We start from the raw sequence: 6,077 nt of genomic DNA on the forward strand, positions 1-6,077 counted from the left end.
TGCGTATAACACCCAGTGCTCATCACAACACGTACCCTCCTTAATACCCACCACCCTGTTACCTCACCCCCCACTCCCTTTCCTTCTGTAACCCTCAGTTTGTTTCCTGGGGTCCATAGTCTCTCATGGTTCATCTCCCTCTCTGATTTCTCCCCCTTCAGTTTTCCCTCCCTTGCCCTATGGTCCTCCATGCTATTGCTTATATTCTACATATGAGTGAAACCATGTAATAATTGTTTTTCTTTGCTTGACTTACATCACTTAGCATAATCCCCTCCAGTTCTGTCCATGTCGATGCAAATGGTGGGTATTCATCCTTTCTGATGGCTGAGTAATATTCCATTGTATATATGAAACACATCTTTATCCATTCATCTGTTGAAGGGCATCTCGGCTCCTTCCACAGTTTGGCTATTGTGGACATTGCTGCTATGAATATTGGGGTGCATGTGCCCCTTCTTTTCACTACATCTGTATCTTTGGGATAAATAGCTAGTAGTGCAATTGCTGAGTTGTAGGGTAGCTCTATTTTTAACCTCTTGAGGAATCCCCATACTGTTTTCAGAGTGGCTGTACCAACTTGCATTCCCACCAACAGTGTAAGAGGGTTCCCCTTCCTCCACATCCTCGCCAACATTTGTTGTTTCCTTTTTTGTTAATTTTTGCCATTCCAACTGGTGTAAGGTGGTATCTCATTGTGGTTTTGATTTGTATTTCCCTGATGGCTAGTGATGTTGAGCATTTTTTCATGTGTCTGTTAGCCATTTGTATGTCTTCTTTGGAGACGTGTCTGTTCATGTCTTCTGCCCATTTTTTCACTGGGTTATTTGTTGAGTGTTGAGTTTGAGAAGTTCTTTATAGATCTTGGATATCAGCCCTTTATCTGTAATGTCATTTGCAGATATCTGCTCCCATTCTGTGGGTTGCCTCTTAGTTTTGTTGACTGTTTCCTTTGCTGTGCAGAAGCTTTTTATCTTGATGAAGTCCCAAAAGTTCATTTTTGCTTTTGTTTCCCTTGCCTTTGGAGATGTGTCTTGAAAGAAGTTGCTGTGGCCACCTATGTTCTCCTCTAGGAGAGGTTACTACCTATGTTCTCCTCTAGGATTTTGATGGATTCCTGTCTCACATAGAGGTCTTTCATCCGTTTTGAGTTTATCTTTGTGTATGGTGTAAGGGAATGGTCCAGTTTCATTCTTCTATATGTAGCTGTCCAATTTTCTCAGCCCCACTTATTGAAGAGACTGTCTTTTTTCCATTGGATATTTTTTCCTGATTTGTCAAAGATTAGTTGGCCATAGAGTTGAGAGTCCATTTCTGGAGTCTCTCTTCTGTTCCATTGGTCTATGTGTCTGTTTTTGTGCCAATACCATGCTGTCTTGGTGATCACAGCTTTGTAATATAGCTTGAAGTCAGGCAATGTGATGCCCCCAGGTTTGTTTTTCTTTTTCACCATTCCCTTGGCGATTCGTGGTCTTTTCTGGTTCCATACAAATTTTAGGATTGTTTGTTCCAGCTCCTTGAAAAATGCCAATGGTATTTTAATAGGGATGGCATTGCAAGTGTAGGTTGCTCTGGGCAGGATAGACATTTTAACAATGATTATTCTTCGGATCCATGAGCATGGAATGTTTTTCCATCTTTTTCTGTCTTCCTCAATTTCTTTCGTAAGTGTTCTGTAGTTTCTAGAGTATAGATCCCTTACCTCTTCGGTTAGGTTTATTCCTAGGTACCTTATGGTTTTTGTTGCTGTTGTAAATGGAATCGATTCCTTAATTTCTCTTTCTACAGTTACATTGTTAGTGTATAGAAAAGCAACTGATTTCTGTGCATTGATTTTGTATCCTGCCACATTACTGAATTGCTGAATAAGTTCTAGTAATTTGGGGGTGGGGTCTTTTGGGTTTTCCACATAAAATATCATGTCATCTGTGAAGAGAGAGAGTTTCTCTTCACAGTCAAACTCTGATGAACTTTTATTTTGTAGGATAAGATGTCTATAGATGTTTTTTTTTTCTGAGTGTAAGCTTCTGAAATCACTTCTGCATGATGCCAGAGGAGCCCACCATGTTCCCCTGGATTCTTCCCATAGATCTTGGTCATCTTAATAATTATTGCTCTCATCAAATTGTATTATTGTTTTTTATCTCTTTTCTGCCCAACAGACCATGAGCTCCTTGGGATGTGGCATGGAGTCTCACCCACCTTTCTGTTTCTGGTACCTGGTGTGGTGCCTTGCCTGAGTGAGCACTTCATACATGTTGCTTTTCATTGTTGAAAGGGGAAAAAAGTCCCTTTCTCCCTCTGGAATCATTCAGCTTTGTCAACAATCTTGATGACAGGCTTGAATCCTAAAGCCATACCGGATTCCCCTCTTTACATTTCCATTCACTGAAATATTCATTGTATAGTTCATGCACTCATTCTCCATGGTTGTACCTCCCTTTGCATTGCTAAGATTTTCACTAAAATCGGATCTTAGCTCCTCATGCCTGAGTGATTGCAGGCAGAGCATTCCAACTGCTCGTAATATCTGTGACAGAAGAAACTCTTCGTATCATCTCCTTGGGTTAGAGTGGTTATTTCCAAGTACAAGTCCATGGACCAGTTACAGAGTAGCTGGGCCATAATTACTCAGGAAATTTATGGCAAAGCGGGCATCATCCCTGGAGGTTCTAAATGAACATAGAATTTCCTTGCTTTTAAGAGCTTTCCAAGTATTGGGTTGACTTGTGTAGCCCTAAATTCATGTAACGGTATCCTACTCTCCAGAAGCTTAGAATATGACCATATTTGGAAACAGGGTCCTTGCTGATGTAATAGTTGAAATTAGATAAGGCCATACTGGAATGGGATGTGCCTCAATCCAGTTTCCTGGTGTCCTTATAAAAAGGGGAGATTTGGCCTGCACACAGGGAGAACAACATATGAAGATAAAGGCAGAGATTGGGGTGATGCTTCTGCAAGTCAAGGAAGGCCAGAGATTGCCAGCAAACCAGCAGAAGCTGGGGAGGCCGTGGCACAGATTTTCCTCACAGACCTCACAAAAGGAACCAGTCCTGCTGATAAGTTAATTGCGATGTCTAGGCTGCAGAACTGTGAGACAATAAGTTTGGGTTAGGTCATCTAGTGTGTGGCACTTGGTTACAGCAGCCCTAAGAAAATAATACACCAGATCATTCTTGTATATGGGCATAGTTTTTGAACTGGATTCTTATCCCTCCCCTGTATTAAAACTGGTAATAGCTTAAACAGTGATTATAAGGATTAAATGAATTAACATTTGTAAAAATGCCTAAAGCAAGACTTGGCACATAGTAAGTACCTATATGCATATTAAACTTCCAGAAAACCTTCTCACCGAGAGCACTGATATTACTGCATGTGTGCACTAGGAGATGATTTTAGATGGCATGAATATGAAAACAGATTCTTAATAATAATGAAACTGGCATGTCAATTCCATAATTTCTCAAATTTAGGTTGAGGCCAAGATCAGTAGGTCAGTAGTAATCCATCTTGGGAAGACACTGCATCTTCGAGATCTATGCATGCTCATGAATCTTCAAACCCTAAGTCACTGGAGCTTCTGGGGTATATTGTTTGGATAAAGGAGGGAGTCCCTGTGATGTGGGTCACCAGGATGGAGTCTTGTTAACCGGGTCTCCATAGGTGTGATGGCCTTTTCAGGAAAAACATGGCACCTGCTTTTGTTTATCAACACACAACACAGGGAAGACCCAACCCAACCGAATGCAATTGACATACAAAGGCCAACGGAATTAATGAGAACAGATACCAACAAGGAATGTTTACTATCTTCCATGCATCCTTTTAAATGGTTTGTCTGTATTCTTTCATTTCATTCTCATGACAACCCATGAAGTTGGTAGTAAATTATCCCTGTTTTTACCAAGGGAAGAACTGAGGCTCAGAGGAAGGAGGGAACATGCTGTAGAATACACAGGTGGAGAGTGGCAAAGCTGGGTTGGAAGCCCAGCCATTGTAACACAGTGCCTACCCTCCTAGCCTTCATGTTTTACTGCCTTTTAAAAAATGTGTGTTTGGGGTGCCTGGTGGCTCGGTTGGTTAAGTGTCTGCCTTCGGCTCAAGTCATGATCCCGGGGTCCTGGGATCAAGCCCCAAGTCAGGCTCCCTGATCAGTGGGGAGTCAACTTCTCCCTCTGCCTGACACTCCCCCTTCTTGTGCTCTCTCTCTCTAATAAATAAATAAAAAAAATTTTTAAAAAGATAGCATATGCACATATGTATACAATTAAAAGAATATCTACAAAGCAGGTATTTGTATAAGCAATGGCCCCATCAACAAACAGAACATTGCCAGTGTTCTAGAAGCTTCTCTGGCAACCTTCTGTGACCATGTTGTCTTTTGATAACACCTCGTTACCTAGAGGTAACACTTTCTGATCATTGTGATGACCGTTTTCTTGCTCTTTTATAATTTATCAAGGCTTTTAACTCTATGCTGTTATTCTACTTGTCTTGCTCTTTTGTAATTTTATCATCAATGCTTATAATCCTATACTACCTTTTTTTTTTTTTAACTTAGCGTTCAAAGCCTTCCACATAGAGGCTCTGTTCTCATTTCCTATTGTTTTCCTACTTGAACCCTCTCCTTTATCTTGTGATGAATTTATATGCCCCCTAATATATTATATACATTGCTTCCTCCTTTACACTTGTTGTAGCAGATCCCTTCCTCCAAGCCTCCTGTCCCCAAATTCACCCTTTTCTTATGGCCCAGCTGCCTAGGGGACCCCTTCTGTTGGTTTTATTCCAAAGGGATTCCTCTCGCCTGAACTGCTCTGGTCCTTGTATCTACTCCACCCGTTTTATACTTTCCTTACAGTGCTGTGTGATGCTGTGCTCTATTAATATAAAGCCTTCACGTGTTTGTCACTATCACTAATGTTTATTCATAGTTAATTTATTCATCCAGAACTTCTCTATTAAGGATACTGTGTGGCAGACATAGGGCCTGTATACACAGCAGAAAATAAGATATACCAAGTTCTGCCCTCATGGAGCTTACTTCCTGGAGTGGAAAGGCAAATAAAAAACCAGTAAACAAGTAAATAAGATAATTTTGGTAAGAGATCATTGTGAGAAGCCTGAAGGAAATGAAATGGGTGGGGGTGGTGGGGACAGGGGGATCCTTGGAGCTGAGATGTTTTCTATCATCTGGGTAGTAAGCATCAAGTCAGAGAGCCAACTCAAAGGCGCTGAGGCAGAAACAAGCCTGGCCTGGAGGAGATGAGGAGTGAGCAGGAGGACAAGAAGGGTTAGAAGTGATCATGGGTAAGTCATGTGGAGTCATTTAGTTTTGAATGGTAAGTAGTAATTGTAACTGATAACTAGTTTTAAATTTTTCTAGATTCAATAGGATAGCACTGCACAGTTTAAAGAATGGAAGGGAGATACTTGTCCTTACTTATGCGCCCTTACTTCATATTGTCTTTTTGCTTTTTATATACATGTTTTTTTCCCTCTAACTAGAGCATTCAGTCTTTGTAGTTCCTTGGAAATTGTTACCGTCAATACTGCTAGTCATGTTACAAAGCCCGTGTGGATGCCCTTTCAGGGCTGTAATTATCCTAACACTTTCAGTTTTTAGCAATGTCAAACTTTTCGGAGAGTGCTAAGTATATTCAAAAACCCATCAACTCCATAAAGTTTCAATTGGACAACTGAAGTACCTTTGTGTGGTGATTACACTGTCAAGGAACATGACCCACTGTGCGGGCAACTCAAGAAGTGCCAAAATAGTTGTGAGTTGTTCAAGACCTAACGTGTGCCCTTTTATGATGAGGGCTGACTTGATGAGACTGCATTCCAACTGACCTTTTGCGCATTTCTCAAAGCAAGATGTACAGAGCGAAGGAGAGGAACTCTGCTTTCCGATAAACCTGGCAGACGTAGCCGTTGCCTTTCTACTTAAATTTCCCAGGGACTCTGCATTTCATCTCCATACGGCATGGGCCGTGCTTCTGAGAATTTTAAACAAGCAGGGCAACTGTCACGAAGTGAAAACGAACCCTCACCAAATTTTTTTTTTTTTT

The sequence above is a fragment of the Leptonychotes weddellii genome, chromosome 3 (assembly GCF_054177405.1).
Source record: "Leptonychotes weddellii isolate Sample4059 chromosome 3, ASM5417740v2, whole genome shotgun sequence".
NCBI lineage: Eukaryota > Metazoa > Chordata > Mammalia > Carnivora > Phocidae > Leptonychotes > Leptonychotes weddellii.